The sequence below is a fragment of the Equus przewalskii genome, chromosome 22 (genome assembly GCF_037783145.1).
Source record: "Equus przewalskii isolate Varuska chromosome 22, EquPr2, whole genome shotgun sequence".
Lineage (NCBI taxonomy): Eukaryota > Metazoa > Chordata > Mammalia > Perissodactyla > Equidae > Equus > Equus przewalskii.
In genome coordinates this window covers 4095462-4109256 of record NC_091852.1, presented here as the reverse complement: position 1 = coordinate 4109256, position 13795 = coordinate 4095462, and the positions used below count along the sequence as shown (strand labels likewise).

Genomic DNA, 13795 nt, shown 5'->3' with positions numbered 1-13795 from the left:
ATTGGCAAAAGTAATCCAGTTCTCTCCAAGAAAGGGCTTTCATCTTAGTATGTGTTCTTTCTGTCAGTACCATCCCTTGAGTATCCGTTAGGTGCAGGGTAATTTGTTCTGGATATTGTGGGGATTCATAAAATAGAAGAGATAGTCTTTGCCCTCAAGTATCTTATGAATTATAACACAGAAATGCTTTACTCTCAGGCTTTTGATAAGAGAGAGCTAAGGAAAACAAAGATATGAAGAATATTTTAGGGTATAAACATTTTCCTGCAGTTAGTACTAAGTACCTCACCTGAGGAAGTGTTACAAGTTTTAGAAATAGAAGGATTTTTTTCTCTTCATAAAAAATAAAATTTCAAATGCTGATAATTTTAAGGGGAAATGTGACAGCATTTGAAGTTACTGATAAGTAATTATTTTTGTTTAATTCTTCCTTTTGTTGAAACTTAAGCTTTTTTTAACACTCTCGCTGATCCAAAATAAATGTCTTAGGTTCCAACAATGGTTCAGTGTATAGTTTGTAAAGTTTTTCTAAATTTATATTATATATCTGAGAATAATTAAATATATACCTAATATAGTTGTCTACAATTGTATGTATGTGAGTTTATGAAATACTGTCTAATAATTATACACGTTGTTTATTTAGCTATGTATTTGAATTGATATGAGTGTCATGGAAAATCTAGTCTATTTGGGTGTAATTTTTAAAAAGATTAGTTTGAGTTAATGAGAAGATAAATACAAATTGCTGAAAAATAAATTTTCAAAGTGTACTCAAAAGGACATCAGAAATTAGGCAAAGAAAGAATTAGTTTAACAGATAGCACTGGACCAGTTGGTTAGCATCCTTGAAAATTACTTTATCATCATTTTATATCTGCCTTGTTCTTTGGGCTGCTGTAACAGAATACCATAGATTGAGTACTTTATAAACAACAGAAATTTATTTTTCACACTTCTGGGGCCTAAGATATCCAAGATCAAGGCATTGGCAGCTTCGGTATCTGGTGAGGGCTGCTTTCTGGTTCATAGACAGCCGTCATGTCCTCACATGGCAGAAGGGGTGAGGGAGCTCTCTGGGGTCTCTTTTATAAGGGCACTAAGCTCATTTATACGGGCTCTGCCCTCATGACTTAACCCTCTCCCAAAAGCTCTGCCTCCAGATATCACATTGGGCGTTAAGACTTAACAGAGGAATTTTGGGGGGACACAAACATTCAGTCTATAACAACGTCAAAGTAAATTGCAGCTAGGTGAACTATTTTAAGTGTAAAAATGTTATTAAAAATCAGAAGATAGTTTACAGAAAATAAAATGGCCTTTAAACATAAGAAAAAATGCTTAACCTCACTTAGGAGAAATGCAGTTAAAACTGAGATACTATTTTCTACCCATTATTGGCAAAGATCAGAAATTTTTTGTAATACACCATGTTGGTGAGGGTAGGAAGCAGGCGCTCACATGCCGTGTATGTGTGTATGATGTGAACATTGTTTCCCTCTTTTTAATCTTTTTATTTGGAAATAATTTCAGATTAACAGCAGTTATAGTAACAGCACAAAGAACACCATATATCCCTCACCCAGATTCAGCTGTTGGGTGCCATTTGCTTTTTCACTTTCTCATGAATGTATGTGCATATATATGTATGTATGTATTTTTTTTCCTGAACCATTGTTGTATATTTTTTGACCTTCTCCCCACAGTCACCTCAGTGTGCGTCTCCCAAGAAAAGGGGCACTCGTACACAACTATAGCACAGTTATCAACTTCAGTAAATCTCTAATACCAGTCCACTATCCATGTTCCCTTTCTGTCAGATGGCCTTCTTAGCATTTTTTCCTCTACAGTATACGATCCAGTCTAGGAACATGTTTTGCATTTAGTTGCGTATGTCTTTAGTATCCTTTAATCTACAACGATTCCTCAGCCTTTTTTTGTCTCAATGATATTGCTGTTTTTGGAGAACACAGTCCTCTCCTGCTTTGCCTTTTTTAATGGAATATTTCTCACTTTGGGTTTGTTTTCTCTTTCCTCATGATTAGATTTAGATTATGCATTCCTGGCTGAAATATAACAGTGACGTTGTGTTATCCTGTGGTTTCACAACTGAGGCATACAGTGTCCCTGTATCTTGTCCCTCAATGGTGATGCTATTTTGATCAGTCTGTCAAGGTGTTTTCTGATTACTATATGGCTACTGTTTTTCCTTTGCATATAATAAGCAATCTGTAGGAAAACTCTTTAGAAATCATACATATATTCTGCTCATTAAAATCTTTACCTCTAGATTTAGCATCCATTGATATTGCTTGCTTGCACTAATCTTTACTATGGTGACTGCAAAACGATGGTTTTCTGACTGACTATAGCACTCCCTCCACATTTATTAGTCAGGATTCAGGGGTCCACTGTAAGCAAGACTCATACATTTTTATGGGATTGTAAATTCATACAGCTTTTTAAAAGAGCAATTTGGTAGTATCTGTCATAATTTAAAATGCTCATGTCCTTACCTCAGCAGTTTCACTTTTAGGAATTTATCCTACAAATTTATTTGTGTCTGTACACAAGGACTTTAATTGTAGTATTGTTTCTAGTAACTAAAGTCTGGAAACTACCTTAATGTCCATCAATAGAGACTTGTTAAATGATGCTACGTTCATACAGTCGAGTGTTGTGCACCCTTTACAAAGAAGGAGGTAGATTTATGTGTATGGATAAGATTAGTTCTTCAAAATAAAGTAAAATAAGTCAGGGGTAGAAAAGTATGTATAGCTTGCTACCATTGTTTTCTTTTTTTAAAAAGGGAAATAGGTAGTTAAATCTTGATACACAAGAAGATAACTCAGGTATTGAGGGTTGGGGTATATACCTCTTTGTACTGTTGAAATTTTTGTTATGTGCCTGTACTAGGTTGTTTTTAAATAAACTAAAATAATTTTTTATAATAGAAGTAATTATAATTGAAATTCTACATATTCTCTGGATGAAGGACTTATTAACAAATAGGAGAAATCCTAAAGGAAAGGACTAATAGGAAAAAGTTGATAGAAAAAATTTGGGGAAAATATAGATGACAAAGATAATCAATTTTTGTGTATTAAGCTCTCATTCAGGATAAAGAAAATATGTGTGTGCAGAGAGAGAGAGAGAATGGAGCCATAAAAAGAATGAAATCTTGCTATTTGCAACAACATGGTTGGACCTTAAGGGCATTGTATTAAGTGAAATAAGTCAGACAGAAAGCAAATACTGTATGATTTCACTTATGTGTGGAATCTAAAACAAAACAAAAACCAAGCTCATAGATAGAACAGATTTGTGGTTGTCAGAGTTGGGGGCTGGGGGTGGGCAGAATGGATGAAGGGAGTTAAAAATAGTTTAAAAACAGACTTTCAGTTATAAAATAAATAAGTCATGGGGATGTAATATACAGCATAATGACTAGTTAATAATACTATATTGCATATTTGGAAGTTGCTAAGAGAGTAAATTTTAGAAGTTCTCGTCATAAGAAAAAAATTCTGTAACTATGTATGGTGACAGGTGTTAACTAGACTTACTGTGGTGATCATTTTGCAATATATACCAATATCGAATCATTATATTATACACCAGAAACTAATATAATGTTTATCAATTATACCTCAATAAAAAAGAAAAGATCTCATTCAAATAAAGTATAACAACAAAGCTGAATGAATAACTGGGCAATAAATAAATAAAACAGCTAGTCAGGAAGGTTATCAGATGTATCATAACATTTTAAAAATTTTACCTCAATATAATCCAAAACGTAAAATTGATAATAATATATAAAAATAGATAAAAACAATAGTTTACTTTTCATCTACAAAAGTTTTTAGATGAGGTATTAGTAAGGATGCAGTAATTTGGCCCTGTGGTTTTCACTAGTGAGAGTGTGCATTAGCACAACTCCTTGGAAAACAGTTTAGCAGGATGTCCATCAGGAGTCTGATACCATTTAAACTAGCTATTTGACCTCTAGATCTCAGCCTTCAAGAAATGAATAGAAATGTGGATTCTTTATGCTCAAATACGTTACTCAGGGTTTTTAATAGTGAAAGTTGGCATCAACCATAATACCACCATCAGAGTTATGGCTGAAAAAATTATGGGTAATTTATTACACGTTTTAAAAAACTAATGAGTGTGTGATGATGACGGTGTTTAATACCATGGGAAAAATACATACTTTAAAGGGTTAAAAAAGCAGCACATAGTATAAACCATGTAAAAATAAAGAAAACTGGAAAGAAATGTAAACAACAGTTGACTCCTGGCCTGGGAAGGTTATTTTTTTCCTGTTTCCCTAAACTTTTCTAATACTCCAGATAAGTTTGTCTCAGTTTAATAATTAGGGAAAAATTGATTGCCTAGTGAAACTCCTTAAGAGACCTGGTAATGAATAAGTAAGAATGAACTATAATGATTTCTTTTTTTGAAATGAATACTTTGGAAGTTCTGATGTGCTGGTCTGCTTTGTTCTCAGATATGTCTGCTTTGTATTTACTCCTGAACTGGAGACACATTCAGCTGCCTGAAGGTGTTTCTTTCATAATACCTGCTCATATGTGCAAAATTCCCCCACAAAACCACCTTTCCTCTTGCCTTCTATATCTTGCGAAATGGTGTCTTCAGTGTTATCTTTGATTACAGCTTTTTTTTTAAAAACCCCCCACATCCAGATGATTTTAGTTTTGCCTTGCAAATGTCTTGAATGTGGGCACTGATTTTTCTTCTTTGGTTGTTTCTGCTTTAGTTCATACCTGTGTCAGCTGTAGGTTTAGGCTCCTGTGAGAGTTTCTCAACTCTTCTTTCTGGCCCAGTCTTTCCCTTTAGACCACCAGTGATCTTAAAAATAGGAAATCAGTTTTCTATTTGACAATTTTTTAGTAAAAGTAATAATACTTTTACGTAATATACGAAGTCAAATAGCCCATAAGACTTGTAATGAAAAATGGTAGTTCTCTGCTCTTTCCTTATCCATTCCATAATAATATTCAATTCTTTTAGCTTTTTCCTACTATTTATTTCCATATTTCTGGACAATAGGCTTGTATTCCAATTTTTGGATTTAAGGATTTAAGAATTTTTAACTGTGGTATGTCAGCACATTTTTAGCATATATTTAGCATTCAAACATTACCCCTTCCTCTACCCCAAATAGTATTTGTTGGTTAAATCATTATTCAGTGCTGACACTATTGCGATTGTATAAATATTGACAGATGAGCCAAAGTAGTATATGCTTACATTTCCTTTCTCATGCAGATTTTTATTTTTCTTGGTGATAATAACTGCCTCTTTCTGGGTTGCTTAGTTTTCTGTGTACTACTTCTTAATTCTTCCCCTCCCATTCTTATGAAACACATTAGGTAATCTATCTGTTGTTTATGTAGTTTTTGAAATGCTCCTTTTTAAACTCTTTTGTTCTCCAGCTTCAGGCTGGATCAGTTGTCTTCTAGTCCCACTACACAGCTGTCATTCCAGGTTTCTCTTTACCATTCCTGGGAATTCCATTTCCTTCTCTTTTTTGTTAGATCTCTGGTTACCTGGATCTCATGCCTTTGTTGTTCTTAGTTTAGTACATTGCTTGGTGCAGCATCTCTGGTTCCATGGGGAGAAAGGAAGGGAATTTTTTTTTTTTGTGAGGAAGATTGGCCCTGAGCTAACGTCTGTAGGCAATCTTCCTCTGTCTTGTATGTGGAATGCCACCACAGCATGGCTTGATGAGCAGTGTGTAGATCCGCACCTGGGATCCAAACCTGTGAACCCCAGGCTGCCGAAGCGGAGCACACGAACTTTAACCACTACGCCATCAGGCTGGTCCCAGAAGGGAATTATTTTGAGACCTTGCATGTCTGAAAATATCTTCTCTACCCTCACACTTGATTGATAGTTTGGGTGTCATAGATTTCTAGGTTGGAAAACAGTTTTCCTTCAAATTTTGAAGGCATTGTTCCACTGATTTGTAATTCCAGTGTTACCATCTTGATCTTTTATGTGTGACCCATGTTTTCTCTTTGTAAGCTTTTAGGATTTCTCTTTTTAATGATCTTTCCTTCTACTTGGTTGTTTCAATCCTTTAATCTCAGTTTGGAGCAGCCTGTTCTCAGACCACCACGTCTTTTTCTACATTACTCATGTTCTGACTCCTATAGTTCCTTCACCCCTGCTTGGACTTCAGTTCATTCATCATCACCTTTTCACTATCGTTACCCTCTTGACCCTCTTTTCCTAATTTAAATACCATCTTCTTTCATCACAATTGCTTGCTTGCATACACTTCTAGCTCCCTTCCTCTCTCGCCTTGTTGTACCACAATTCTAGTTAAATCCAGCCCTTTCCTTACTCTACCGTTAAACCTGCACTTCTTAGTTTGACTGGAGAAAAACACATTCAGACTGATTTGTTCTATTTCAATGCATCATCACTAACTTCAAGTGGACTTTGTGCCCCCTGGCAATAGTTCATTCACCGTCACTCTTCTCAGACTGCCAGCACTTTCACCATCCTTACTTGAAGTAAATGACCTACTTTCGTATTGCACTGAGCAAGTAGAAGCAGTCTTCCCACCTACCTGCACATGTGCCCTGTATTCTGCTGCCCTTCTGTTATGTAGATGAAGTTTCTGTCCTCCTATCTAAGGGTGAGCCCTTCTGCTTGTGCATTAGATCCCATACCCTGTTCTATATTCAAAGATAATGCTCTAGCAGTTCTCCCCTCTGTTCCTTGCCTAATGAATTTGCCCCTTTACTAGATCATTTCCATACAAACGTGCTTTATCATCCTCTATCTTAAAAATGCCCTTCCTTGGCATAACGTTGTCCTGCAGCTTCTGTCCCATATCTCAATTCATTTTTTCAGCCAGAATCCTTGAGAGATATCCATACCCACTGTCTCTGGTTCTCTCTTCTTTTTTCTGTTGAATCCACTCTATTCAGGCCTGAGCTTGTGTTCCACCAAAACTGTATCATCATGGTCATTAGAGACCTCAGTGTTGCTAAACCTATTGGTTAATGTTTGGGCTTAAACTTGACCTGTCTGCAGATTTTGACGTGGTTGATCACTCCATCCTTGAAACAAATTATTTTCTTGGCTTTTAAGATGCTCTTCTTCCCCTGTTTCCTACCTCACTGGTTGCTTTTGTTTGTCATCTCATTCTCTACACCACCCCTGTCCAATAGAAATATAATGCAAGCCATGTACATAATGTAAAATGTTCTAATAACCATGAGTAAAATTAGTTTTAATAATATTTAGCCCCATATATCTAAAATAGTAATTCAAATATAATCAGTTTAAAAAATATTGAGATATTTTGCATTCTGTTTTTGTGCTAAGTATTCTAAATCTGGTATGTATTTTCCACTTAGAGCACATCTCAGTTTGAACTAGCCACATTTTAACTGGTCAGCAGTTCGGTGGCTAAGTGGTGGCCGTATTGGACAGCACAACTCTAAACAGTGGTGTGGCTCACGCTCAGTCTTCACACTTCTTCTCTGTCTGTGCTCACTGTCTTGATGGTCTTGTGCAGGTTCATATTCTTAAATTCTGTCTCTGCTAATGAACCCCAGATTTGTGTCCTCAGCCTAGACTGTTCCTTAAATCTCATGCTCATGTGTCCTGCTGCCTATTCTGCATTCTCCACTGGATGTCTGTGTTTCCAGAGTGGAGCTGCTGATTTTCCCCTTGCCTCCAACTTCTTCCTTCTGTAGTCTTCTCAGTCTTAGCAAATGGAACTCCATTCCTCTAGTTACACAGAACAGAAACCTTGGCGTCATCCTTAACTCTTCTCTTTCATTAATACCCCACATTTAAACCCTCAGGAAGTTCTCTGAACTGAAGGTTGGTGAACTACAGCCTGCAGGCCAGTGCAGCCTGCTGCCTGTGTTTTTTATGGACCTTGAGCTGAGAATGTATTTTATGTTTTAAATGGTTACATTTAAATAGTTAAGTAAGTACCTACACAGTATTCTCCGTTTTGCCACTTAGCCTGCAAAGCATAAAACGTATGTTATCTGGCCCTTTAAGAAAAAGTTTACCTATCTTTGTTTGATTAGCCTGTGCCAGGCATGGTGGCAGATGCTGGTACTTCACACCTGAGTGACGGGCATATCACTTTGCTGTGCAGGGTGAGGATGGGAGGGAAACTAAATGCTGCTTGCTTAGGCATCCAGCTTCTTCTTATAGCCCCACACCTCAGCCTTCGAAGATATCTGATACCTCTAATTCCTGAATATTTTCTTCTTCCTGGCTTTTCATTGGCATCAGTTTACCTTTTTTCACTCAAGTAAATCAGTTACCTTTTACTTTGCATCTTCTAAAAATTGCCGTATGTGTCTTTCTGTTGTCTTCCGTTCTCTTTGCCCTTTGGGGTTCAAACTTTTAACTCCTTTATTACCATTTAGTATGATTTCAAGACGTGCAGTGGAAATACCACTTTTAACCAGAAGTCCAGCATTTCTGCTGCCTACATGATAAAATTGAAAACCGTTAGAGTAACTGTTCATGAACTGGCTTTAACTTTATGCATCTTTTTTTTATTATTGAGTTGTATTTGACATACAACATTGTGTAAGTTTAAGGTGTACAACATATCAATATATTTCATACATGTTGTATTATGATTGCCATTATAGCATTTGCTAGCACCTCTATCATATCATGTAATTATCATTTCTTCTAATATTGGGAACAGTTAAAATCTAGTCTCTTAGCAAGTTTAATGCTTATAATACAGTTTTATTTTCTGTGATCATTGTACTGGGTGTTAGGTCTCTAGGATTTATTTATCTATTAGTTGTGAGTATGTACCCTTCATCATTCCCATTACCCAACACCCCAGCCGTTTTACTCTCTGCTTTTACAATTTTTTTTTAAGGTTCCGCATATAAGAGAGATCATATAATATTTGTCTTTCTCTGACTTATCTCACGTAGTATCCTCAAGGTCCACCCATGTTGTTGCAAATGGCAAAATTTCCTTTTCTCTCATGGCTGGAGAGTAGTCCATTGCATAAATATACCATATCTTCTTTATCCATTCATCCATTGATGGACACTTAGATTGTGTCTGTATCTTGCCTGTTATGAATAATGCTGCAATGAACATGGGGGTGCATGTGTCTCTTTGGTACCTGCTTTCATTTCCTTTAGATGGATACCCAGAAATGGGATTGCTAGGTCGTATGGTAGTTCTGTTTTTAATTTTTTGAGGACCCTCCATACTGTTTCCATAGTGGCTGAACTAGTTTACGATACTGCCAGGAGTACACAAGGGTTCCCTTTTCTCCATATCCCTGCCAGTGTTTGTTATCTCTTGTCTTGTATTTATTTTTTTTAGCGAGGAAGATTCACCCTAAGCTAACATCTGTGGCAGTCTTCCTCTGTTTCTTAGTGTTTGGGCCGCCAGTACAGCATGGCTGCTAACAGAGCAGTGTAGGTCTGGTGACGGAACCTGGGCCGCCAAAGTGGAGTGCGCAGAACTTAACCACTAGGCTATTGGGGCTGGCCCTCTCTTGTCTTCTTGATTGTCACCATTCTTACAGGTGTGAGGTGATACCTCATTGTGGTGTTTATTACCATCTTTTTTCTCCTCCTGGCATATTCTTGTCAACTGGTCCTGAATATGTTCTTCTCTTTCCTTATCCCATGCTTGTGCACAGGATGTTCCTTCTAGCTCTTACGCCTTTTCTCCCTACTTTTTTAGGGCAAAGTCCTACTTATCATTAAACTTGGATCCCACTCTCCTGGCTTGCTCAGACTTCAGTTTTCTTCTCTGCCCTTCCTTAGCACTTCTGTTATAACCACTGTCTCTGCATACTGCTTTCCATGGAACAGTCCTACTTGGCACCTTTTGTGCTGGTGTAATTAATAATGGCATCTGCTTTTACTCTCAATAGTATACCAGTTTGAATAATAATGGTATCGTCCACCCCTTCTCCTATCATTTTCCTTGAACGTGGATGTTATGTGTGGATGTACTGCTTCATTTTGTGAACATGAAGTGACAAACGTGGAACTCTAAGACAGTTTAAGAGCTTAGGATGGTGGAGCTGAAAGAAAGAGTACTTCTAATATTCCTGTTATTTGGCACGATGTAAGTCTGCATTGCTTAAGTTGCTGTAGTTGGATTTTTCTTTTACTTGCAGCCGAGCATATTTCTAATACAAAAATAAATGAAACTGTAAAAGTTCTGGTTTGCCTGACGAAGTAAACACTGTTATCCATTTGATGTGTGTCTTTCCAGATATTTTCTGTAATATATATACATGTATATTTTATTTTGACATGATAGAATTATGTAGACTGCAACTTTTTTCCAGGGACAATAGAAAATAGATTTGTGTATATTCCAACACATGTAGGTAGATCTACCTCATTGTTTTTATTGACTCCATAGCATTATGTTAAGAGTACAGGTTTTGAATAATAATTATTATTGTTTTCTCCTTTTTCTCCCCAAATCTCCCCAGTGCATAGTTGTATATTTTAGTTGTGGGTCCTTCTAATTGTGGCATGTGGGACACTGTCTCAGTGTGGCCTGATAAGCGGTGCCATGTCTGTGCCCAGGATTCGAACTGGCAAAACCCTGGGCCGCCGAAGTGGAGCGTGCGAACTTAACCACTCGGCCACAGGGCTGGCACCTGAATAATTATTTTGAATAAGTATTTCTGGCAAGAATCATCAAATGATGCTAAAACTAGTAGACAAAGTGTAATGAGACAGAAGATTTGTACTTAGCCTCAAAGTATCTTTCCACGAGATATTTATTAATTACAAAGGGAAAGATGATACATTTACAGTGGAGAAACTTGGCAGACAGCACCTGAGCCAAGTAGCCAGAATTAATATCACTAATAATGGGATAAGTTGACATCATATGCGTCCAGATACAATGCTCTAACAAGGACACAACATCACTTCTGTGGTATTCCTATCAAATATGATATACATTGAATTTAATCTTGGAAAAACATATGGCAAACCCGTACTGGGGGACATACACAAAATAACTTTGGCCTGTATTCCAAAATGTCAGGGTGTGAAACACAAGGACGAAGGAAGTGCTCCAGATTTAAAAGACAGGAATTTCCTGATTTGATAATTGTACTATGGTTATGTAAGAGAATGATTTTGTTTTTAGGAACTCACACTGAAGTATTTAGAAGTAAAGGGGCATCACAGTCTGTAACTTACTCTCAAACATTTCAGGAAAAACATAGAATTATAATGCAAATGTGGTAAAATGTTATCATTTGGGGAATATGGGTGAAAGGAATATGGGACTTCTCTTTACTATTTTTATAATCTGGAATTTTTTCAAAATAAAAGTAAAGTACAGCCTCTGGGGAATAAGACCACCTAAGTTTGTGTTCTGACTTTGTCACCAGCTTTGTGGGGTTTGGGAATTTAACCTTTTTATGCCTCAGGTTTCTCATTTATAAAATGTGGTTTCCAATAGTACACCCATCAGAGCATTATTGTGAGGGTTAACAAGGTTAGTACAAGTAGAATGTTTAGAACCGTGCCTGGCACACAGCAGGCACTTAATAATGTCAGCTATTAGTAGTGGTAGTATTCCATTGTATATACAGTCAATTACAAGCCACTTACAAATGGGCATTTAAATTATTTCAAGTCATAATCTGAATTATCTGTGGGTATGTTTTACCCTTACTTGTACCCTTACTGTGTTACCCAGTATCTGGTGTGTAGTCGGTAGTCAAATTTTGGTTGAATGAATCAGATCATTTTAGGAGCCCATGAAATCTTTATGCAGTGTTTTATCTGTGAGATGAATTTTTAAAGCAGTAATAAATTGTAACTGATACATTCTAATTGTTAAGTTTTAGAAGAGGCTAAAAAAAATTTTACTTTATTAGAATATTACATCAGTAATACTAGTACAATCAAGATTACTGCTTTGGTGAAATCGCATTCAATACTGATATTGGGTATTCTGTTACAGATATGATTGTAAATATTTGACTATTCAAAATTTCCTTACAGGGCTGCATTGTTTTAAATGCTATGTTTTGTAGAACACTAAAAATCTGTGATAAATTTCTGCAGTTATATTTTGGCAGTATTTGTAAAGACATTGTAAAGTACAGAAATGAGCTTTACCTGTCAAGACGTCTTATTTCTCTCACTGGATAATAGGTTTTATAATGGCATTGATTGTGTTTTACCATTTTATCCCTGGTGTCCAGCCCATACTATCCACCATAGGTGCTCAAAATATGGTTTAGGAATGAATGAATACATGAAGAAAATTGTTTCCCTACTAATCTGCTCACCTCCAAACTCTCTCTCTTTTTTTTTAAACATCTGTTGCCAGTCTTCTTTTTTGTTTTTTTTTCTTTCTTCTCCCCCAAAGCTCCCCAGTATGTAGTTGTATATTCTAGTTGTGAGTGCCTCTGGTTGTGGTTTGTGGGATGCCACCTCAGCATGGCTTGATGAGCGGTGCTGGGTCTGCGCCGAGGATCTGAACTGGAGAAACCCTGGGCTGCTGAAGAGGAGAGCGCGAACTTAACCACTCGGCCACAGGGCCGGCCCCCACCTCCAAAATCTTGATTTGAAGCGTACTACTCTTTGATGGCCATCAGTTACTTTCTGACTTGTTGACTCAAATTCCCGTGCTCCCACTATCCTTTGGTTCCACAGTGACTTTCAATTCATGGATGCTGCTGCTTTATTTTTCTCTGTTGCTTTCTCCGTGTCCTCATTTCCATGGTCCAGTGCTGAAATCACTCTTTGTCAAACACCCTTAACTCCTTTGCTCATCTCATCTCATCCCGTCCCACCATAGTGTCACTTATTTAGCAAAACTCCAAACACCTGCCTGCTCCTTGCTTGCATGCAAGCAGCAGGCAGCTGCTAGAGAAAACCCACATCTGTGTGTCTGTTTTCACTTTAATTTTAGGATTGCAAATCTCAGATGAGCACTCAACACTAGAGACAATCCTGTCCTACAGCGCTTCTGTAGTGAAGTTGCTTTTCTAGTCTCTAAGGTGACTTTTCCACATCTTTTACTTCTCAGACCTCTGGTGCCAACCCTGGTCATGTCAGCTTGCTTTCTACGTTAATGAAATGTTACATGCAATCAGATATAAATAGAAGTACTTCATCTCACTATCACAAGTGCTAGCTTCTGTTGGTATCCATGTAGTCTGCCTTCTGTCCTGTTAAAAATGAAAGTTTCCCTGTGGTAATCTAAGCTCAGCCCCTCTACTTGTCTTCTAGGTTTTGCCCCTCTTGCCTACTGCAGGTATTAACCCATTATTTGTATGCCATTACTAGTGTCTCCTTCCCTACTAGATTATCCATACTGGCATACAAATATGCTGTTTTTTCACTCAGTTTAAAACAAAACATCAATAATTCCCTTGATCCCAAGGCTCCTTATATTTACAGTCTCATTTCTCTGCTTCCCTATACAAAGAACTCCTTGAATGAGCTGTTAATATTTACTTATTTTACTTTCTTTTTCAGTCTCTTCTCACCCACTGCAATGGGACATTACTACACAGAAACTGGTCTCAACAAGGTCCTTAATGGTATCCACCCTGCTAAATCCAGTGTTCTCACTCCTCCCTCTCCACCCTGCAGCATCATTAGATCCAGTTGACCACTCATTGAAATACTTTCTTCTCATCTTGCTGATATGGCAATCTTTTGGATTTCTTCCCTTCCCCCCCCCCCCCCCCCCACTGGTTAGTCCATTACCTTTCTCCTCTAGATTCTGGAGTATTCCTGGGCTC

The 13795-nt window shown here is 37.2% G+C and overlaps 1 protein-coding gene across 4 annotated transcripts in view; it reads left to right on the top strand.

The window, feature by feature from the left end:
- Positions 1 to 13795, top strand: part of NAA35 (N-alpha-acetyltransferase 35, NatC auxiliary subunit) — a 96687-nt gene that overhangs the window by 18251 nt on the left and 64641 nt on the right. The gene's annotated exons all lie outside the window — the stretch shown is intronic.